Source organism: Xyrauchen texanus, chromosome 27 (assembly GCF_025860055.1).
Source record: "Xyrauchen texanus isolate HMW12.3.18 chromosome 27, RBS_HiC_50CHRs, whole genome shotgun sequence".
NCBI classification, from domain to species: Eukaryota; Metazoa; Chordata; class Actinopteri; order Cypriniformes; family Catostomidae; genus Xyrauchen; species Xyrauchen texanus.
The window spans coordinates 33,868,028-33,892,769 of NC_068302.1; the positions used below are offsets into that span (position 1 = coordinate 33,868,028).

The 24,742-nt window shown below is 41.5% G+C and overlaps 2 long non-coding RNA genes across 3 annotated transcripts; both read right to left on the minus strand.

Moving 5' to 3' along the window:
- Positions 1-732: 732 nt before the first annotated feature.
- LOC127620598 (uncharacterized) lies at positions 733-24,742 on the minus strand. 2 transcript variants are annotated; one of them, XR_007967764.1, is made up of 4 exons: positions 24,655-24,742; positions 4,642-4,707; positions 3,698-3,809; positions 733-1,085 (listed from the first exon to the last, which is right to left on the minus strand). It is a non-coding gene; the product is annotated as an uncharacterized LOC127620598 (long non-coding RNA). The 2 variants fall into 2 exon arrangements; XR_007967763.1 differs by lacking the exon at positions 24,655-24,742 and adding an exon at positions 4,806-5,000.
- On the minus strand, positions 14,383-24,648 carry LOC127620599 (uncharacterized). The gene is made up of 3 exons (XR_007967765.1): positions 24,492-24,648; positions 17,333-17,444; positions 14,383-14,591 (listed from the first exon to the last, which is right to left on the minus strand). It is a non-coding gene; the product is annotated as an uncharacterized LOC127620599 (long non-coding RNA).

Here is a 24,742-nt window from a genome sequence, read left to right on the forward strand (position 1 = left end):
TGCCAAATGAATAAATGTAAATGTAAATGTAAATTTCAGAGGATGCATACACACTAATATATTATATTATATAATATAATGTAGTGTACACTACAAATGGATCTCCACCATTTCAGAGGTTGCACAAGCCACAACTACCTATAGGTGGGGCGTTATTTTTGACCTTGGTATTTGAAAAATCCTGGTTATGGCAAAATAAAGATATTGTTTTTAAAATTATATCATTACCTATACAAAAATGTTTCACGATTTTACAGTAAATTTGATTTTGAAAAATTATATACATTCATATTACATTTTTAGGTAGAATCTATACTGTTAGACATTTTATTGCATTTTTGCGGTAACTTACTGGCAGCACTATTGCCAGTAAGTTACTGTAAGTTCCCCTTTACAGTAGCTTACCTGTAAATGTGTTTTACGGTATGATGCCCTTACAGCAATTTAATTTTACAGTAAGATGCCCTTACCTCGATTTCATTTTACAGTAAGATGCCCTTACCGCAATTTCATTTTACAGTATGATTTCCTTACTGCAATTTAATTTTACAGTAAGATGCCCTTAAAGCAATTTAATTTTACAGTATGATGCCCTTACCGCAGTTTCATTTTACAGTACAATACCCTTACTGCAACTTATTTTTAATTTATTTTACACTCTTTTATATTTTACATTAATGCTATTGAATTTAATAAATTCCAAAAAAGTGACTTGAGTTCATGTACATCAGCATATTTTTTATTTACTGTCACAATCAATAACATCCAATTTATTTATTGTGATGCAGCATTAATTTTTTTAGAGAAATTCATGCATAACAAATAAAAGCAGAGATCATCACAATATGCAAAAAAAAAAAAAAAACAAGAGAAAACTAAATCAAAAGGAAATGGCACCCACCTCTCTACTAATCCCAAAGAAACAACAATATAAATTTGTATGGTAAAGAACAATACAACAAAAGTTTACAAACAAATAACTGATCTGAGGAATAGTTCTGCTTTTGCCCACAAAGCTTCTTCTCCTCCAATCACAGCAGATATACAACCGATCATTGGCGTCAGGTGGCAGCAATTCCTTCCTGCTAATGGGAAGTAGAGAGAGAAACAGGGAGAAAGGGGAAAATAAATAAATAAAGAAAACAAAACAAATACATCCTTGGATGTAACACACTCACACAGCAAGTTCTACAGATTGTAGCACCAGCACCAGATTTGGTAGCACCGCACATGTAATATGAATAATATTACATGTTTTGTCTCTAAGAAATGCACAAGTCCCCATTGACTTCCATAGTATTTATTTTTTCATACTATGGAAGTCAAAGGACTGTTTGGTTACCAACATTGTTCAAAATATCATCTTTTATGTTCAACAGAATAAAGAAATTCATTCAGGTTTGAAACAACATAAGAGTGAGTAAATGACAGAATTTTTATTTCTGGTCGAATCTCTTTAAAGCTTTCTCTTATTTTGGCAAAGGAATTACACGATTCTCATAAAATCTTTGATTGTCGAGTTTTCAAATGCACATAATAGACAATAAGTAAGTGTACACATTATGCAACTATCGCTTTACATTTTCCTATATTAAAATAGCGGAACTGTGGTCCTTTCACATAATTATCATTCTCACCTTTCTCCCTCTGTCTCCACCTTTCTCTTTTAAAGGTTATATTATTTTCTTTTCTATTTGTGTGTAGTTCAGTTATCTTTTTACCTCGATTTAATTTCTTAACAGAGCTTTTTCTTTAAATATTATTGTACTTCTACTTATGGAGATTTAGTAGTCCACTACTAAATGATCCCAAGAGTGCCAGTCGAATCAACGAGCCCACTTGTTCAGAGCACTTACTACTCAGCTTTGTAGAGGTATGGGGGAATAGTAAAGCTATCGGGTCAAGAGCAGTGAGTGATTCTCTTTGTCTTTTGTTGTTTGATTGCAATGGCAAACAGCAGCACACCTGTGAATAGGCTACTGTCACTTTAAGACCGAATGCACAGATCCAATATAATGATCAGTGATGGGAATAACGGCGTTATAAATAACGTTGTTACTAACGGCGTTACTTTTTTCAGTAACAAGTAATCTAATTGATTACTCTTCCCATTTTAATAACGCCGTTACCTTTACTGCCAAAAAATTAGGCACTTTACTATAATTGAAGCTGTTTTTTTTTCATCAGACAAATTAGATCTCTGATGCCGGTTTCGGCTTGAAGCGATCGCGGCACTGCTGCTTCTGCTCTGCTCCTGCTACGTGCTCGCGCTGCCTTTGCTCTAATCTGTTAACGTGTGCAGTGGGAAACCAGCGAAACTGGCGTGAGCCAAGAGGCAAAGACTTAATTTTACTGTTCTTCCTTGGTTAGTGGGCAGTGCACGAGACAAGCGCATAAATGCTGACGATTGGCTGAGCTTGAGATTTTTTTTTTTTTGTGGAGATGTAGGCTATTTTTAAAATGTTTTATGTATTACCTGTTTATATTTGGATTCCTTAGCTTTGCTATACATGGCAATTTTCAGTTACATTGAAAGCACCTCATGTTGTTACACTGTTCTTCTTTTTCGAGGAAGAAAATACTTGAAGTACAGTATACCAATTGTCTGAAGATTTTTTTTGTTTTATTTGCACTACAAAGAGTGTATATATTTGTTATTTCTTTTTGGTATAGTTCTTAACAAGCATAATTTAATTTTGCCCAGTTGTGGCCTGTTGAGGGGCAATAAATATCAAAAGTTCCAAAACATCTTTTGTGTTATTTGTATCGATCCACTATATAAACATAGTATCTACATATATGGCACTTGATTGGAGGTTAGTCTCACATTGTCCCACAGCAACATTAACATAGTTTAGATTTGTGTAAATTTTTTCTGTTAATAATGTATTGTATTAAGTGTCCATTTCATTATAATATTCAGATTTATCATAAATAATTGAGAATGCACATGTATTTAAAGTTCCGTTAAAGAGGGAGGGAGGTGGGGTCACATTTGAGCATTTAAAAATTTACTTGTAAGTAATGCAATAGTTACTTTCTGAAGTAAATAGTTACTTTTATAATTTGTAACCGAGTAATGAATTTAGTTACTTTTTGGAAGAAGTAACTAGTAACTGTAACTAATTACATTTTAAAAGTAACTTGCCCAACAATGATAATGACTGACATGCACCCAATTTTTTCCCTATTGTTTAAATTCACTTAAGACATGACCTAATCTGGACTATTCAATTTCAATTTCTTTGATTGTGTGTGCACAAAGGGCTGCCTGTCAGCATGCGAGTGCTAAATTACGATCTCTTGCATGGTTTATTGCAATTTTAATAACTTATTAAAACACATTTTGCCATTTATTTTCTCATTTACCCATGTTTCTTTATCGCTCAAATGCATCAGTAACTTTAAGCAGTCATAACACGCATAACACATAACATTTGTGAAACAAAGTTAAAATAAAATGTTAATCTTCTCTGCGGTGACTGTTCGGTTGCATTTTAAGACCTTTGAAGCCTGGATTTAAGACATGTTAACGCTAATTAAGGCCTAATTTTTTCATTAACAAATTTAAGACTTTTAAAGGACTGATTGTGGTGGCCTGTCTGGCCAATTTTTTTGTCCCAGTCCAGCCCTGCATAAGAAACTAATTTGACATTCTCCACTCAAATTCGGTGAGCCTCTGCAGAAACGTTGCTACCTGGGAGTTGATGGCAGTCACCTTTCTCTTCACAACACCTCCTGTCTTTCGACTTGTGCCAACTTTGGCCGTGCACTTGCTGCCCTCTTCAGGGTTGATCCTTAAAAAGAATCTTACAACAAACACAGGTCTTACATTTTCATATTAACACATACAGTAGTCATCTTTAAAAGCGGCCCTTTATTTTTCTCAATATAAATAATGTAAGAAACAAGATATGATTTTTTTTCCCCATGAAAACAAGCACTGACTTTGTTTATAAATTAAATTAAACACCCACCCATGCACGCAGGGGATAATACATGGCTAGCTGTTAATCGATTTTAAAGCATGACGTGGAGGCAAAGAACCACCCGAAACGAAGCTGAGGGTTGGTTGCCTCTGCAAAGTACATTAAAATCATTGAATGCACAGCTAGCCATTGATAATCCCGCTTATACCATGGTCATTTGCCAGCACTGACAACTTAAAATTGTTGTTGATGTTTGCAGCGCAATATTTGACCGGAAGGGACAGGCTTGCGGAAAGCCTGAACGCTTCTCTAGAGAGGAAATGGATCTGCTTGTGCGCGAGGTTAAAGCGAGCAGACCATCTACGGGACAAGCTGGATTCCGCCATATCTTTATGTAAACATTAATAATCTTTTACATTGTAATCCTTTTATTTTTAATATTTGGCATGTTTGTCTGCATGTGTAATAAGCAGAGCGTTGTGCATCCGCCTATAGGCGCATATTACTAACGTGCCCTTTAAATAAAAAATAAAAAACACTGCCATTGACTTTAGACCAGGTTATAGACCAGGTTTTAGTTGGTCAATGGTGCAGTCGGTTTCAGTTTAAAAGAAAGTCATACAGGTTTGGAATGACATGGGTTGTGAATATATTAAATAATTTTCATTTTGGGTTAACTAATCCTTTAATGTTTTTGTGGTGAAATACTCACCTCTGTACCATCTCCAGCGTTGTGGATGCTGACTCCTGATACTCCAGATTGAACACATAAAAGGAGCTGAAAAAGACAGCGAAAGCACTGGCAAAGTTATGAAGTTGGTTAATGTGAGAAATATGAAATTGTACATGCTGTTCTGCTCCGTGTGTGCTTCTGACCTTCCATGTGTGTTCAGTTGACCACAGATGCAGGCTGCAGTAAGCACGATAGTGAGTCAATATATTTAGCAACTGCTGACCGTTTTTCTTTTTCTCTTTATCATGTTCCGCATACTTATTCCTGTGATCTGATTAAGGTCACACCCGTCCACAAAGTCAACTGTAACGTAATCACGTCTGGAACATCTGTATATGGCCTCTACACCCATTTTCTCCCCTTGACCCTAGGCCTTGTTACCGCATTCCCATTGGCTGTTTGTTGTCTCATGAAAATATAAATGACTTGCCTGCTCTAATAAACATTGAATAGATTGAGTACAGTGTGTGTGTGTCATTCTTTCTATTTCCTTCATGAAGTCTACAGATACTCAGACTCATGACTGCGCTTCACTGGGCACGAACATAGGTAGACGGGACCGGGGAACTGGAGATCACGACCAGATCCAAAATATTCCTAACAGTTAGCTTCATAGAAGACCTTCCCTCAGTGCTGACCATCCAGTGGGTTGGAAACAGCAGACTACTCCCTAAAACAAAGGCATCTTCAGCTAAATTGTTTCATGTAATAGAACTCTTAATAACTATTTCTCATACCTAGCATGATCACCCGTGGTGTGGTAGGCAATGTCACCTCCTGCTCAACCGACATCTTGGTCGAGGTTGGCTGAAACAAAAGATAATAATAATAAAATTCTCAGATATTGCAAATAATTTCTATTTAAGAAAAAAAATGTGAGATTTCAACTTAGATGTAAAAAATTTAAAGAAAGAACTTTTACATCTGTCAAGATGAAGATGTGGTCCTCTTTCTCTTGAAAGTATTTCATTAAAAGAAGAATGGCAGCGATAGGGACCTGATGGTTGTTCATGCTTATGATACAATATGTAACTTTAGCTGTCACTTCAGAAACAGTTTGCAGCATGCAATTGGCTGTCGGTCCAATACATCTCTTACATCGTGTCTACACTTTGTTAATTCGCGAGCCTGCATAATTCGGCACTGAATTAAAATGCCGTTATGAGCGGTGAGTAGATTCTGACTAACTTGAACACCTTTGTTTGGCCATTGCGTTAAAGAGAACAACAACTACCGGTATGTCTGTGATTGGCTATTGCTGCTCACCTCTGCAAAACGCGTTGTAGGTTAATTTTCCGTTCTCCAGAACGTGAACACAAATAAGCACAAATATACACTGGAGCGTTTGACAAATCTGTTGCGCCAATATATTATTACTACAGTATCAATTGAGGGTGCTCTTGCTTGCGTTTGAAGGTAGGCTACATAGCACCACCATAGAACCGGGCTCCGGGAGCGAGAGCGCGAGTGAGTGGCTTTGAGAAAACGCGCTAGGCCTACTTCAATCTGTGCTATATTAACAGATTTTCAAATATCCTAATATTGGGGACAGACTACAAAAACCCATGCTGTCCGTTTGTTCGTTAGTGCAATCATTCGTTCACAAGGCATGTGCTTGTATGCAACGGGAAATTCTTGAAAAAAACGAGAGCATGCACGCACATTGTCTCCCCGGTTTCTGCCAAAACAGCTAATTATCATGAGTGATTATTTTGCATGATTAATAATAGATTCTTTCATTGACCTAGTTTGCTTTATGCATGTCTTCTAAATCTGCTTGATCTACCGATTACTCAGCATCAGGCCCGGACTGGCCATCGGGAGCACTGGGACTTGATCTACCGATTACTCGGCATCAGGCCCGGACTGGCCATTGGGAGCACCGGGACAATTCCTGCTGGCCTGGCGACTAAGTTGGCCTGCTGCCAGCCAGCGTTTTTTTATTGTTTTTTTATTATTATTATTTTATATTACTACCTTTACCAGTGATCATTTTTGAATTCGTCATTCAATAAAATTATTATTAATATTAATAACAATAATAATAAAAAAAATCATGAATCTGTTATTCTTGACTGGCAAGGCTACGATTCGACTTTACGCCTCAGACAAACGGTTAAACAGAAAATGCGAGCAGCACTCGATGATGGAGAGAAAACGGCCAGGTGGAGCAGAGAGGGAAAGGACAAAAAAAAGAAAGCACTCCAAGAAGAAGCAGCAAAATGTTGCAAAATTACTGACCTGTTCAGGGCTTCAAGTGCAGGTCAGTTTCATCTGTAAATACTGTATTTTTCTTCGTTAACTTAGTATTGAACTGCTAGCAAATGTAAGCGGTAGCGCCCGTCTAACGTTACATTACGTGGAGAAATCAAAACAAATGAGTGCACACAGAAAACTCACAGAAGAAATGTACTGAGGTAAAAATTCTAATTGTTGTTTTTTTATTTATAACATATGATTTAGTTTAACATAACACAACTAAGGGAGCTGTTTTGCTGAATATTATCACGATTGAAAATGTTACATTGAATTTATTGTTCAATAAACAAGTAAGCGTAGTTAATATTTATTATTAAGTTACTTACATTTTAGACACAAACCATATTAACTGTTTTTGTTCTATTTCACCGACTAAAATAGTTCCAAAGGAAAGCTACAGCAGCGGTGTTTTGTTACTGAATGATTCAGCGTTTTGAACGAATCTTTTGTATGAATGACTCACTAATTAAGACGGTCACTTGCCGCCACCTATTGGCGGTTTAGTTTAATGTTTAAGTATTGCATTTTCTTTATATTCAAACATTTATTTAAAACATCAATCTCATAACATTATTTATTGCAGTTGTAAATGCAGTGCACATTTTTTTATTTGATGTGTAATAGCCCTATAGTGTCTTATTATTATAACTGAATTTATTGATCAAATGTAAGAATTTGACATGAAAGATGATGCATACATTTAATAAGGTAATACAAATTTCCTTTTTTTATATACACATATGAGTGAGAAGTAGAGAGGTAGAAACAGCTTTGGACATCTAGAGTAAATGCGTGTATGTACGTTATGTGCAGACCCATTTGATATTAGGACTGCTTTACTTCTAGGTTGGTTGTTTATGTTTTTATGCTATGTTCATACTGTGAAATAAATGTAATTTAAGGTTGTCCGTGTTTCTAAATTTTATTTGGGTGCATAGGATGGCCTGGATGGGTGTAGGATTTCCCGGCCTGAAATTGTGTCCCAGTCCGGGAACTGCCACATATTTTTTACTCCCACAAAATAAGTTAAAATGCTGATTGGCTTGTGTTGTGGTAGATGGGTGTGTACTAGCCATCCACCCTCTTTTAAGGGCGCGCATATTGGCTACCAGTCACCTATTGAACCAACTGTTAATAGGACACATTTGTCTCCTGAACTGAATATACAACAGTTATTTTCTCTTAACTATCCAGTAAGTATTTATTTGATATTCTTGATTATAGAGCTAGTGATATTTGATAATGTATGTAAAGGCAGCATAATGGGCCATTTCTTTATATTTTCTGTTTATTTTTACATCTTTACACCTTCAAGATACCATCCTAGAAATTACAAATGTGCTCCTTGATGCTTGGTTGGGGTTGTCAATTCTAATGGTGCCTGTATTTAAAAATATATATTGCCAGAAGATGATCTGATGTGAAGACAATATAACAAATTATATATTCTCCTCTGAACCAATCACAGGACAGAATTTCCAAGCACTAATTCATATAGACATATATCTATTATGCACAGAGCTAGTCCTGCCACAGAATGACAACAATTTTTTTTTTTAAATAAGTACAAAGATTGAAAATATTTTATTGTAAACAACCTTTCAGTGTTCTTCATACCTGAAAATATTACAATATGTTCCTTTCTATAAAAATGCAGATCTTCCCAGCTCCCATTTATAAACATGGGGAACGAGACTTCACGCTCAAATACCCACGTGGCCAATGCAACCGGGAAGCATCTTCGGATTTTCTATGAAGTGGATAAAATGAGGCTGGAAGAATTGGTGATGAATGTGGGGGGAGAGATAGGAGGTACAGTTTCAAAAACGGAAAAATCACAATCAATGAAGGTTTACACCGACACCAAGATGGTTTTTAAACCAGACTCCCGGATCCGTTACATTCACCTGCCAGAGAACGAGACATGTAACTTTGCCGGGGAAGGCACCATCTATGTCACTGTCCTTGTGGAAGATAAAAACGACGACAAAATCTGCACTGATGTCATCTGCCAGAATTACCATGTCCCCAGCGACCGGTCTTTCATTGTGACTGCCAATCATACCATCAAATTGCAGAAGTATGGTGCAAACATTTGGATTGACGATGCAGGCATTAACCATCACCCTTAACTTTACTGTAAACGCATTATTTCATCATTGTTAGAAACATAAGGTGAATATTTCTTCTAATGAATACATCTTGTTTGTAAAACTCTTTAAAAACAATTTAAAAAAAAAAAGCTACCACATTTCTGATGCTAAACATTTCTGGGACATAATTATTCAGAAATAAACTAACTTTCGCAAGGATGGTATTTCAATAAAAGCAAAACCTTTTCCGCTTAACAATCAGGTTATTGGTTAATGGAGTGATGAGCTGTAAGATGACAGAGCTTATACATATGGAAACAAGGAAACCTCAACACAATGTGTATCATTAATAAAAAAAATCATTTTATTATATTGCTTTACAAATTTGCATTGTGATAAATGCAGAAGAGATTAAAAAATTACATTGATTATACATTTTATTGAGTTTATGCAGTTAAAGAAATAATCCTGACATAAATAAGATGTATCAAACCTGATATTTTGCCTTTTTTATTTTATTACAATAACACACATAGGCTGCACAATGACACTGTAAAACACATTAAAACAAACTGCCAACCAATAAGAAATCAGAAGCTGTTCCTTGTTGAATACCCAGTCTGCTGCTCCAAGTGCCCTCCCTCTAATAACCAGGAAAGAAACCAGGTCTCCTCTTAGACTGTGAACAGACAGACATTCTCCAAACCAGCACCCAGTCTGCATGCTAAATAATCTCAAACCAATATCTAACCGCAGTGTTTCCCAACCACTGTGCCGTGAAAGATGGTCAGGTGTGCTGTGGAAAATTATACAATTCCACAAAACAAATAAATGCATGAAAATAATAATTATTATAATTTCAGGGATCCAAACTCCTCACCTTTCTGAGAAATTCTCCGTTTTGAAACCATAATCGGTCAATTTTGTGATTGTGACGAGCAATGATTAATGTGCAAAAGTGACTGATATTATAAGCGTTGGGTCTTTCACGTGACTTGCGCTGCAGAACACTTTGAAGTCTATGAATTGAAATCACTTTACACCAAAGTGTTTTTCACACACTTGTTTTTGCTTGACCAATAATGTCTTTGAGAGTACTAAGCAACAAGATATATTTAAAAACTGCCCAAATTTGTGAAGACATTGTGGTGTAATGTTATAAGCATTTATGGTGTAATTGCATATTAACTCCGCTAGAGGGCCACCATGGTTTACGGCTGTGGTTACCGGGAGGGAGGGAGTGAGTGATATACATGCACAAGCTGGTTAGCAGCACGAGCTGCTAGTGTTCTGCCATAAACAAGTGGCTCTGAGATATACCTCTCCGTGTGAGTAGTTTATCAAATACACTACATGAGGAGGAACACTACATGGTGTCAGAAGAGAGTCGTTTCATGAACTCGAACCTGCACTTCACAGCACTGAGACGCGACCGAGTAAGTCGGCATCTCGTGACTGTGGGGAAAAAATAAAAAAAATAAACATGGATCAGTTCAGACTACCACCTCCATTAGTCCTGTCTGGGAATACAGGCGAAAACTGATTCCCTCAACAGTACTGGCCTGTTAGACACATTGTGGCTGTGCAAGATGGTGTATTATCTGACAGGATTCTGATTCCTGAGTCAATGAGATCAGAGATGCTTAAGAAACTGCACATCTCACATCAGGGGATGCAACGCACGAAAGCACACGCCAGAAAGTTTATATATTGGCCTGGTATTACAAAACATATAGAACACATGGTTGAAACATGTCCAAAGTGCCAACAGTTCCAGCCCAGGAACCAAAAAGAGCCACTCATCGCTCATGAAGTCCCAAAGCTTCCCTGGTTAGAAGTTGCAGCCGAAATCAGAGGTCAGTAATTTCTTCTGATTGTTGATTATCTGTCAAAGTTCCCTGAGGTGATGAATATCAAAGACAAGACTGCATCCACAGTCATTGAAAAGATGAAAGCAGTGCATGCCAGGCATGGCATTCCTAAAGAGCTAGTGTGTGATCATGTGCCATTCGCAAGCTATGAAATGAAGAAATTTGCTGCTGAGTGGGGTATCAAGCTGACACACTCGAGTCCGGCTTACCCTTAGTCAAATGGGTTGGCGGAAAGACCTATCAAAACCGTAAAAAGCGTCCTGAAAAAAGCAAAACTATCAGGGACGGACCAGCACCTTGCTTTGCTTTCAATAAGGTATACTCCTGTCACTGATGTCTTATTCACCAGCGCAAGTTCAGATGGGAAGAGTTCTGAGGAGCAACTTACCAGCGTCCAGTGAAGTCCTGCGACCAACTACTCCCAAAGGTGTTCATCAGGCACTTAAAACCCTGCAAAAGAAGCGTGTCACTACATTGTGGGAGCAAAAACCTTGCCAAAACTACATGCAGGAAATACCGTACATATCGAAACAAACAGAGGATGGCAGCCGGGTCTCATTATTTCCAAACGAGATGAGCTAAGATCATAGTATGTTGTCAATGTAGCAGGACGACAGTTTCGTTGCAACAGGCGCCATCTGAGGAAAACAATTCACAAGTAGGCTACACAGAAACATTTGTGGATGACCCCCATGACGGTACACACTCTTACATCACAGAGGCACATGAAGTGACAGATCGGTCTGCACAGGGTGTGCCACATCAAACCTTACTTAAAAGCACAACCACCAGGAGTGGTCGGGTTGTGAAAATTCCTGTGAGGTTTCAAGATTACTGTATGAACTGACTACATATACTTTTGCCTAGTAATTAAGGTTAAACATGTTTAAGCTTTGAACTGCTTATTTGTTTGCTATAAATAAGAAAGTGTTCCTGTTATGTGGACATTAAGATCTATATATAGTGTTCGTATATTCTGTTATAGCTAGTATTGTTTCCTGAGAAAAAGGGGAATGTGGTGGTATGTTATGAGCATTTATGGTGTAATTGCATATTAACTCCGCTAGAAGGCCACCTTGGTTTACGGGAGTGAGTGATATACATGCATAAGCTGGTTAGCAGCACGAGCTGCTAGTGTTCTGCAATATACAAGTAGTTCTGACATATACCTCTCCGTGTGAGTAGTTTATCAAATACACTACATGAGGAGGAACACTACAGACATTGTCTCATAATTAATTTTTATTTAATATTACCTTATGGTTTACGAATATCAAAAAACATGCATCTGCTTCGTGTCCTGTTTTTCATCTGTTCTCTTCATAAAATAAATAAATGCATAATCTACTATATGCTCGTCCAGTAATTCATAATTAAAAATGAAAATGTGAACGAAAATAAAAGCTATTAAATGTCTTATTATCATAAAAATATGAAAATTAAAATGAGATTGTGACGGAATTTTACAACCCTGTCGTCTAAATGACGGACGATAAGAAAGTCTAACGCAAGCACTTGTGTTTTTTTTTTATTATTATTTGTATAAAACGTCAGTGTTGCTTTTGGGCAGTGTTTCTCAACTGGTGGGTCGTGACCCAAAAGTGGGTTGCAGACTGGATCGCGGACAGCAGAGAAAGAACATGCCATTGTTCTCCCGATAAATATTTCAGTGCTTTGAACACGTAAAAAACAATTGTTTATGTCTTTTCTGATTTACTGTATCTCTGGCGTGCACGCTTGCCACGCATCAAGGCCAAATTGAAGTCTAGTGAGGATGTCAAACCTCTCAAATAGGCAGCCCTGACGTTACACACTGCAATGAGGTAGAACAGCAACATGGCCGTAACTACCTTTGAGGACACCGAGTTCATGTCTTCGGTATCGTTTCATTGGGAAGTGAAAATAACCGACGAGACAATTATCCTTGCATCAACGGAAAGTCACGTGACACGTACTTGCAGATACCGCTGTCATGTCAAAACGAAAGTAGTCGGCTGTAGCGGAGTGTTCCCTAAAAAACAATTAAAGAACGCAACCCAGTGTCTCGCACAGCTCATAAACTCACATAAACTTCAAATTGAAGGAACTCAAGTTTCAAGGAACTTCGCCTTGTCGTACCACAAAGAGGCACCAAAACACTTTCCCGGGCTTTCAGTTTCATCATACCACGGTGGTGGAATGACCTTCCGAACTCAATCCGGGAAGCACTCTCTATCTTCAAAAAACGGCTAAAAACACATCTTTTCCAAAAGCACTTAACCGGTCACTAAAAAAATATAATATATATATATATATATATATATATATATATATATATATATATATATATATATATATATATATATTTACATTTCTTGTTGCACTTAAATCTGTTTTGTATACTATTCTGATGATAGTGAAACTTTGTAATATGGCACTTTTTGTACCACTATCTTTCCTCTTTTGTAAGTCGCTTTGGATAAAAGCGTCTGCCAAATGAATAAATGTAAATGTAAATGTAAATTTCAGAGGATGCATACACACTAATATATTATATTATATAATATAATGTAGTGTACACTACAAATGGATCTCCACCATTTCAGAGGTTGCACAAGAAGCCACAACCACCTATAGGTTATATTTCAACAGTTCAAACCCAGATACAGGAAAACACACACACATGGTGCACAGTTTGCACATGTTGTTATGGAAAATAAATATGTTGTCAGCCAACGTATTTATCAAGTGTTTATTTTTTATTCATTTTTAATTGGGGTGGGGGAGGGGCGTTATTTTTGACCTTGGTATTTGAAAAATCCTGGTTATGGCAAAATAAAGTTATTGTTTTTAAAATTATATCATTACCTAAACAAAAATGTTTCACGATTTTACAGTAAATTTGATTTTGAAAAATGATATACATTCATATTAAATTTTTAGGTAGAATCTATACTGTTAGACATTTTATTGCATTTTTGCGGTAACTTACTGGCAGCACTATTGCCAGTAAGTTACTGTAAGTTCCCCTTTACAGTAGCTTACCTGTAAATGTGTTTTACGGTATGATGCCCTTACTGCAATTTCATTTTACAGTAAGATGCCCTTACCTCGATTTCATTTTACAGTATGATTTCCTTACTGCAATTTAATTTTACAGTAAGATGCCCTTAAAGCAATTTAATTTTACAGTATGATGCCCTTACCGCAGTTTCATTTTACAGTACAATACCCTTACTGCAACTTATTTTTAATTTATTTTACACTCTTTTATATTTTACATTAATGCTATTGAATTTAATAAATTCCAAAAAGTGACTTGAGTTCATGTACATCAGCATATTTTTTATTTACTGTCACAATCAATAACATCCAATTTATTTATTGTGATGCAGCATTAATTTTTTAGAGAAATTCATGCATAACAAATAAAAGCAGAGATCATCACAATACAAAAAAAAAAAAAAGCAAGTACAATAAAAATACACTAACAATTCTCAGCTAAAACAAGAGAAAACTAAATCAAAAGGAAATGGCACCCACCTCTCTACTAATCCCAAAGAAACTACAATATAAATTTGTATGGTAAAGAACAATACAACAAAAGTTTACAAACAAATAACTGAACTGAGGAATAGTGCTGCTTTTGCCCACAAAGCTTCTTCTCCTCCAATCACAGCAGATATACAACCGATCATTGGCGTCAGGTGGCAGCAATTCCTTCCTGCTAATGGGAAGTAGAGAGAGAAACAGGGAGAAAGGGGAAAATAAATAAATAAAGAAAACAAAACAAATACATCCTTGGATGTAACACACTCACACAGCAAGTTCTACAGATTGTAGCACCAGCACCAGATTTGGTAGCACCGCACATGTAATATGAATAATATTACATGTTTTGTCTCTAAGAAATGCACAAGTCCTCATTGACTTCCATAGTATTTATTTTTTCATACTATGGAAGTCAAAGGACTGTTTGGTTACCAACATTGTTCAAAATATCATCTTTTATGTTCAACAGAATAAAGAAATTCATTCAGGTTTGAAACAACATAAGAGTGAGTAAATGACAGAATTTTTATTTCTGGTCGAATCTCTTTAAAGCTTTCTCTTATTTTGGCAAAGGAATTACACGATTCTCATAAAAAATTTGGGAAGATTGTCGAGTTTTCAAATGCACATAATAGACAATAAGTAAGTGTACACATTATGCAACTATCGCTTTACATTTTCCTATATTAAAATAGCGGAACTGTGGTCCTTTCACATAATTATCATTCTCACCTTTCTCCCTCTGTCTCCACCTTTCTCTTTTAAAGGTTATATTATTTTCTTTTCTATTTGTGTGTAGTTCAGTTATCTTTTTACCTCGATTTAATTTCTTAACAGAGCTTTTTCTTTAAATATTACTTGTACTTCTACTTATGGAGATTTAGTAGTCCACTGCCACCTATGATCCCAAGAGAGCCAGTCGAATCAACTAGCCCACTTGTTCAGAGCACTTACTACTCAGCTTTGTAGAGGTATGGGGGAATAGTAAAGCTATCGGGTCAAGAGCAGTGAGTGATTCTCTTTGTCTTTTGTTGTTTGATTGCAATGGCAAACAGCAGCACACCTGTGAATAGGCTACTGTCACTTTAAGACCGAATGCACAGATCCAATATAATGATCAGTGATGGGAATAACGGCGTTATAAATAACGTTGTTACTAACGGCGTTACTTTTTTCAGTAACGAGTAATCTAATTGATTACTCTTCCCATCTTAATAACGCCGTTACCTTTACTGCCAAAAAATGAGGCACTTTACTATAATTGAAGCTGTTTTTTTCATCAGACCAATTAGATCGCGGCACTGCTGCTTCTGCTCTGCTCCTGCTACGCGCTCGCGCTGCCGTGCCGCCTACTCTAATCTGTTAACATGGGTGCCGAACAAAATACGCGCTGCTAACGTGTGCAGTGGGAAACCAGCGAAACCGGCGTGAGTCAAGAGGCAAAGACTTAATTTTACTGTTCTTCCTTGGTTAGTGGGCAGTGCACGAGACAAGCGCATAAATGCTGACGATGCTGGCTGAGGTTGAGATTTTTTTTTGTTTTTTTTGTGGAGATGTAGGCTATTTTTTAATTTTTTTATGTATTACCTGTTTATATTTGGATTCCTGAGCTTTGCTATACATGGCAATTTTCAGTTACATTGAAAGCACCATGTTGTTACACTGTTCTACTTTTTAGAGGAAGAAAATACTTGAAGTACAGTATACCAATTGTCTGAAGATTTTTTTTGTTTTATTTGCACTACAAAGAGTGTATATATTTGTTATTTCTTTTTGGTATAGTGCTTAACAAGCATAATTTCATTTTGCCCAGTTGTGGCCTGTTGAGGGGCAATAAATATCAAAAGTTCCAAAACATCTTTTGTGTTATTTGTATCGATCCACTATATAAACATAGTATCTACATATATGGCACTTGATTGGAGGTTAGTCTCAATTTGTCCCACAGCAACATTAACATAGTTTAGATTTGTGTAAATTTTTTCTGTTAATAATGTATTGTATTAAGTGTCCATTTCATTATAATATTCAGATTTATCATAAATAATTGAGAATGCACATGTACTTAAAGTTCCGTTAAAGAGGGATGGAGGTGGGGTCACATTTGAGCATTTAAAAATGTACTTGAAAGTAATGCAATAGTTACTTTCTGAAGTAAATAGTTACTTTTATAATTTGTAACCGAGTAATGAATTTAGTTACTTTTTGGAAGAAGTAACTAGTAACTGTAACTAATTACATTTTAAAAGTAACTTGCCCAACAATGATAATGACTGACATGCATCCAATTTTTTCACTATTGTTTAAATTCACTTAAGACATGACCTAATCTGGACTATTCAATTTCTGGGCCTACGTGAATACTAGTCAAGTCATGCATTTTGACAAATAAGTGTGTATATTTGATCGGTAAAAGCACAGAACTGAAATGGGTGCTCGAGCGCTGACAGACTGTGCTCACTCTTTGAGTGTGTGTGCACGAAGGGCTGCCTGTCAGCATGCGCGTGCTAAATTACGATCTTTTGCATGGTTTATTGCAATTTTAATAACTTATTAAAACACATTTTGCCATTTATTTTCTCATTTACCCATGTTTCTTTATCGCTCAAATGCATCAGTAACTTTAAGCAGTCATAACACGCATAACACATAACATTTGTGAAACAAAGTTAAAATAAAATGTTAATCTTCTCTGCGGTGACTGTTCGGTTGCATTTTAAGACCTTTGAAACCTGGATTTAAGACATGTTAACGCTAATTAAGGCCTAATTTTTTCATTAACAAATTTAAGACTTTTAAAGGACTGATTGTGGTGGCCTGTCTGGCCAATTTTTTTGTCCCAGTCCAGCCCTGCATAAGAAACTAATTTGACATTCTCCACTCAAATTCGGTGAGCCTCTGCAGAAACGTTGCTACCTGGGAGTTGATGGCAGTCACCTTTCTCTTCACAACACCTCCTGTCTTTCGACTTGTGCCAACTTTGGCCTTGCACTTGCTGCCCTCTTCAGGGTTGATCCTTAAAAAGAATCTTACAACAAACACAGGTCTTACATTTTCATATTAACACATACAGTAGTCATCTTTAAAAGCGGCCCTTTATTTTTCTCAATATAAATAATGAAAGAAACAAGATATGATTTTTTTCCCCATGAAAACAAGCACTGACTTTGTTTATAAATTAAATCAAACACCCACCCATGCACGCAGGGGATAATACATGGCTAGCTGTTAATCGATTTTAAAGCATGACGTGGAGGCAAAGAACCACCCGAAACGAAGCTGAGGGTTGGTTGCCTCTGCAAAGTACATTAAAATCATTGAATGCACAGCTAGCCATTGATAATCCCGCTTATACCATGGTCATTTGCCAGCACTGACAACTTAAAACGTATCGGTTACCTAACGTAACCTCGGTTCTCTCTAGATGAGGAGCGAGTATTAAGTAAGCTAGCTACGCTTCTGGGAAAAATTCATCTTTTCTGAGATATTGAAGCCAAAAATTATCCTTAATTTTTGTATCCATTATCAGCGCAGTCGCGACGGCTGCAGACCTTGGCGGGCTAGCTAGCGAGCTCATAGGTTGCTCTGCGGCAACTGCTGCAGCCTATAGACGAGCTTGGGCGAACTCGCATCCAATGAGAAGCGTCCGGCGCTCACTGCATCAAAGCCCGCCAAAAGAGCGTGACTAGAGTGCATATAAGCGTGGTTAAGTAGGCTGGAACCCTGGTTTTCATTGACTGAAGCGAAAAGTTAAACTAGGTAGGCGCGAACACGGCGACTCGCTAATACTCGTTCCCTCATCTAGAGAACGAGGGTTACGTTAGGTAACCGATACGTTCTCTTCTGAGAGGTTCTCTCGTATTGCGTAAGCTAACTTGCGCTCACGAGGAACCATTGTCAGCGCCGTCTTGCTCAAGCATCCACTGTATAAGCCCCAGGGAATTAAGGGGGACCGGGGAGCCCTTATGAGTGGGGAAATAATATTTGGCGGCAAGAATGCGGGTCATTGATTGTGTAATACATAAGCACATAGTAGGGCCGGGAGCGACAGGCGGCGGTGCGGTCTGTGTGGAATATGTCCCATCAGTGCAGCTCACCAGGGGAGCTGTAGCGTGATAAGCCGCTAGTAGTTTTGCCTGCAGGCGGGCACTTCCATATTGTAAAATCTGACAAAGGTGGAGGAAGTCCATCCAGCTGCCACACATATGTCGTGAATGGAAATTCAGCTGGACCATGCCCGCGAGGATGCCATGCCTCTAGTGGAGTGAGCCCTAATGCCCAGCGGGCATGGCAGATCTTTGTGGCGTATGCAGCAGCAATAGCGTCCACTATCCATCTAGATAGTGTCTGTTTGGCGCGAGACCTTTGGTGCGCCCTCGAGCAGCGAAGCAGCTGCTCGGGCGTCTGAAAGCAGCGGGCGTGCAGTATACTAATCTCAGTGCTCTGACCGGGCAAAGGAGATTGGCGTCGCGTTCGCTATCCGGTGCTGGCAGCGCCGATAGGAAATGACCTGTGCTCTGAAAGAGTACCGATCACCTTGGGAACATAGCGTGTCTAGGCTTTAAAATGACCTTGGAGTCACTTGGTCCAAACTCAAGACCGCATGGCGTGACAGACAGCGGCGTGAAGGTCTCCACGCGTTTGACTGATGACAGGGCAGTCAGAAAAGCGGTTTTGAGTGAAAGGTATTTCAAATCCGCGGATTGAAGTGGTTCGAAAGGGGGCTTTCATAGTTTGAGAACTATAGAAAGATCCCAGATAGGAACCGATGGAGAGCGGGGGTTCATCCTTCTAGCTCCCCTGAGGAGCGGATGACCAGCTCGTTTTTACCCCATGACTGGCGTGCAGGGGTTCAGCGAGCGCCGCAGCGGCCGCCACTCCACTTTGGCGTGGATGGGGATCTGCCCTCATCCAGCAGCTCTTGTAGAAATCTGAGCAGCGGCGACACCCCACATGTCCGTGGGTCCAGGTCTCTGTCGGTGCACCATTTTGAGAACACAGACCATTTTGGCGCATAGAGTCTTCTCGTGGAAGGGGCTCTGGCGTGTATGATGGTGTTTATTACTCCTTCTGGCAGAGCGGCGGGTAGTCGTTGATCACTCGCATGCAGCCCAGCGCTCTGGGTGGGGATGCCAGGTTGTGCCCTGAGCTTGAGAGGAGATCTGCTCTCACTGGGATGGGCCGCGGCTGTCAGTGACAGCTGCGTAAGCTCCGGGAACCATGTCTGATTCTCCCAGCGGGGCTATGAGGAGCACCGGTGGCGCGTTCCCTGATCCTCTGCATTACCTGTGGCAATAGCGAGGCGGGAGGGAAGAGCGTAAGCGAGCGTCTGGGCCAGTCCTGGGCCAGCGGCGTCCTCGCTTTCGAGAAAAATACTGGGCAGTGAGAGTTCTCTTTGGGCGCAAAGAGGTCTATCTCTGCTCTGCCGAATAGGTGCCATAGCGTCTGGACTGTTTGGCGTGCAGGGACCATTCCCTGGGGAATATTGTCTCTGGACAGTCTGTCGGGCCGTCGTTCAGGTGGCCTGGCGCGTCGCGTCGCCCTCAGCGGCGCAGGTGGCACTGGGACCAACTCAGTATGCGTTTTGTCAGATGGAAGAGGTTCCTGGATCTGACACCGCCCTGGCGGTTTAGGTAGGATACCACAGATCTGTTGTCGAGCGGACCAGGGCGTGGTGACCCTGAATGACGGGAGAAAGCGCCGCGGCGTACTCGACCGCTATCATTTCCAGACAATTTATGTGAAGGAGCTTTTCCTGAACTGACCATAGGCGAAACCGGAGAGCCCTCGCGGACCAGCGCCCCAACCCGTGTTGGGCGGCGTCTGTCGAGATGACTTTCGGCGAGATACAGCTCCCATTGTCACTCCCGCTGATACCATTCGGCCACTGTCAGGGCTGCAGAGCTGATATGCAGGTCTGAGTCACCTTGATGGGCTGGCGGCCTGTGGCCCAAGCCCGGCGAGGCAGCGGTGTTTAGCCAATGCTGAAGCGAGCATGTGCAGTAAACCCAGCTGAAGTACTGCTGCGGCTGAGGCCATGTAACCTAGCACTCTCTGGAATTTCTTCAGAGCGTGAGGCTGTTCATCTGAAAAGATCGCGGCTGAGTAAGCTGAACACGGCGTCTTGGCTGTGTAGATAAGCGAGCCGTCATTGCCCGCGAGTCTAGTTCTATTCCCAGGAAGGAAATGGTCTGACTGGGCTGTAGTGAGCTCTTGGTCCAATTGACTGCAAGACCCAAACTGTTCAGATGGCTGAGGAGAACTGCTCTGTGAGACAGAAGCTCCATATGTGACTGAGCCATAATCAGCCAGTCGTCCAAATAGTTCAGAATTCGCAAACCCTGACTCCGCGGAGAGTGCGGCGCCGCATCCATGCGCCGTGAAAGTGCGAGGTGCTAAGGACAGGCGAGCGGAGGCGGTGTATTGATAAACCTGGCCGTCGGCGAATCTCAAGAATGGCCTGTGGCGGGGATTTATCTGAATCTGAAAGTATGCATCTTTCAGATCGAGAGAAATAAACCAGTCCCCTGGCGCACATCTGTGAGGAGTTTCCTGATTGTAAGCATTTTGAGCGGTCTTTTTGCAAGCACCTTGTTCAAAACCCTGAGATCTAATATGGGTCTGAGGCCGCCGTCTTTCTTGGGAACAAGAAAATAGCGGCTGTAAAGCCCGACTTCGCTCAGAGAGGGTGGCACTTTTCTATGGCCCTTTTGCACAGAAGGCTTGCTATTTCTGAGCGAAGCATGCACGCTGCTTCCGTGTTCACAGTGGTTTCGAGCAGCTCTGAAGCGAGGGCGGCGATCGAACTGTAGCAAATAGCCCTGTTGTATTGTGCTTAACACCCACTTGGATATCCCTGGAATAGCTTCCCGCGCTTTGAAGCGTAGCGCTAGAGGGTGAATGGCCAATTCAGCTCTGATTGCCGCACACAGAGCTGAACAAAATGTGTGGCGCGTTTAGTGTGTTCATGCATGATTGCTCGCAGACAGCATGAACAGGCTGTTTTGTGAGTGACTTCCGATTGGAATGAATGGGGAAAGAGTCACATCTGTTACGTGATCGCTAAGCATAGTCATGGACGCGGGACTTACACACAGAGGAATGGTTGCTGGCCGTGTAACAGAGCGGGCAGAGAATGGTAGCGCCTGCGCATTTGTGAGCGCATTTATTGACTCTAGCGCTCGGCGGTTCAGTAACCGCTTTATGTGGCGTGCTCTGGTGGGGACCACGAGACATGCAGTGCTTGTGTGCAGAAGTGAACACTGGATTGTGGGCACATTTTCTACACATAGGGCTGGTCGGTGTGACAGAGCGGGCAGAGAATGGTAGCGCCTGCGCATTTGTGAGCGCCTTCATTGACTCTGGCCTTCGGCGGTTCAGTAACAGCTTTATGAGGCGTGCTCTGATAGGGAGCGCGGGATGTGTTATGCTTGTGTGTAAGGCGAACACTGGGTTGTGGGCACTTTTTCTACACATAAGACATGTTTGCTCTTTACAAGATTTATTTGAGTCGCCGTGAAAGCGGCGTTTGAGTCTGAGCAAGCGGGCAGTGTCACCGGCTTGTTGGCTGCTAAATTCACCACTGTAGTAGCCTGAGAGAAGGGGACTGACAGGGGTAAAGCTTTGACAGTGGTCCGGCGGCGGGACTGAGCCGTCGTTTGTTCAACACAGTTAGGAAGACCCGACTGCTTTCGGGTTTCAGCGTTACCTTAGATCGAGGCCAGCGGAGGCGGTCTCGCGGCGGCTGTCTGGCGCTGATCGAGGCGGCCGCCCTGTCGGCGCTGAAGTCTGAGATTGTTGAACTGGAGCTGTGAAGAGGCTGCGTGCAGGAGGCTGATCACGTGGCGGCCTGCAGAGGAGCTAGCGGCAGCGGCAGGAAGAGGTTCATGGCTTGGGTGGCTTTCTGGACTTCTGAAGCGGTCAACAATGCCACTCACCGCGAGCGAAGAGACCGGTTGGAGAGGCGGTGCGTTGAGAGCGTGGGCGCTCTGCTTCTCCCATGTCGGCTAGTGTTAGCCATAAGTGTCTCTCGGTCACAGTCAGCGAGGCCATGCACTTCCCTAGAGCTTGGGCTGCAGCTTTGGTAGCCTGAGGCGAGGTCTGTCAGCCTGTAGATCAGTAACAGCCTCTGGGTGCCTGCCTTTCTCATCCCACTCCGAAGAAGGTCTGCTTGTAGGATCTGTAAAGCGGCCATTGAGTGCAGAGCAGATCGCGGCTGCGGCGGCGGAATAGTAGCGGCCAACATAGAGCGAAGTCGCTCTGCAGGCCTTAGGCGGGAGCACAGGCTTGGAGCATGCCATCTCGCGGAGGCGGACAAAGGTGTGCTGCTACCGAGTCCTCGACCGGGGGATGGAGGAGTAGCCTCTCTCAGTGGCGCCGTCCACCGGCCGAGAGAGGTGGAGGCGTGTGAAGCGGGTCCTGGCTGAAAGCGGGCGTTCCGCGACTTTGCAAGCTCCGTATGTAATTCCGGCAGGAAGGGGCGGCCGGGCGCGGGTGTAAGCGGCGATGGCTTTGAAGAAAGCAGCCGTCGAGTCTGTTGGGTGCCTGCTCAGGGGCGGTGACCACTTTCGAGCCGAGGCGGTCGGCGGCCTGTGTGAGGCGTGTTAACTCCCGCCGACTCGGCGGGTCCTGCTGGATTCCTGGGCTGAGGAGGAGGCTTGGGAGCCTGTCCACTCCTCGCTGTCGAAGCCATGATGGAACAGCAGCCCTTATCCTCCGCCGTCATCGAGATGGCAGCAGTCGCGGCGCTCGGCGGCAACTGCTGGCGTCGAGGCGGGGAGGGTGAGCGATGCTTTCGAGGAGAGGCTCGGCGAGGCAGTCGCTTCAACCACAGTTTCCGGCAGCCTTTGTGGCGGCGCTTCTTCCTCTTGTGGCTGAGGGTAAAGCGTGGCGGTTTCTGCTTTGACGGCCTGGTCGAGCCGCGGGGTCGACATCGGTAGCTCCTGCAGAAATCGCATCCGCCCTCAGTGAGGCGAGCTCTGCGTGCCCCAGTCCCAGGCAGAGGCGCCAGATGATGTGGCGGTCTCCTGTGCTGAGAAGAGCGCGACATGAGGCGCAAGTGGGCGAGGCATCTTGAAAAGAGCGCTTCGTACTCTTTTGTGAATAGTTCTTGAGAACTAGCTTGCTTAATAAAAGGATACGTCGTCGGATGGCGTAGCTTCGCAGGATGGCTGAAGGTGGCTGAGGCGGCCGGCTTCTTCTAGCGCTATCCGCGCTTGCTAGATGCCCCTCAAGCGGCGGCGGCTTCCAGGTCAGCGATCGCGGAGAGCTCAGCTGAAGAGATGAAAATCAGGGTTCCAGCCTACGAACTACGCTTATATGCACTCTAGTCACGCCCTTTTGGCGGGCTTTGATGCAGTGTGGCGGGCGCCTCTCATTGGATCGCGAGTTAAGCCCAAGCTCGATCTATAGGCTGCAGCAGTTGCCGCAGAGCAACCTATGAGCTCGCTAGCTAGCCCGCTCAAGGTCTGCAGCTGCCGCACTGCGTTGACAATGGATACAAAAATTAAGGATAATTTTTTGGCTTCAATATCTCAGAAAAGATGAATCTTTCCCGTAGCGTAAGCTAGCTTACGCAATACGAGAGAACCTCTCGTAAGAGAACTGTTGTTCATGTTTGCAGCGCAATATTTGACCGGAAGGGACAGGCTTGCGGAAAGCCTGAACGCTTCTCTAGAGAGGAAATGGATCTGCTTGTGCGCGAGGATAAAGCGAGCAGACCATCTACGGGACAAGCTGGATTCCGCCATATCTTTATGTAAACATTAATAATCTTTTACATTGTAATCCTTTTATTTTTAATATTTGGCATGTTTGTCTGCATGTGTAATAAGCAGAGCGTTGTGCATCCGCCTATAGGCGCATATTACTAATGTGCCCTTTAAAAAAAAAATAAAAAACACTGCCATTGACTTTAGACCAGGTTATAGACCAGGTTTTAGTTGGTCAATGGTGCAGTCGGTTTCAGTTTAAAAGAAAGTCATACAGGTTTGGAATGACATGGGTTGTGAATATATTAAATAATTTTCATTTTGGGTTAACTAATCCTTTAATGTTTTTGTGGTGAAATACTCACCTCTGTACCATCTCCAGCGTTGTGGATGCTGACTCCTGATACTCTAGATTGAACACATAAAAGGAGCTGAAAAAACAGCGAAAGCACTGGCAAAGTTATGAAGTTGGTTAGTGTGAGAAATATGAAATTGTACATGCTGTTCTGCTCCGTGTGTGCTTCTGACCTTCCATGTGTGTTCAGTTGACCACAGATGCAGGCTGCAGTAAGCACGATAGTGAGTCAATATATTTAGCAACTGCTGACCGTTTTTC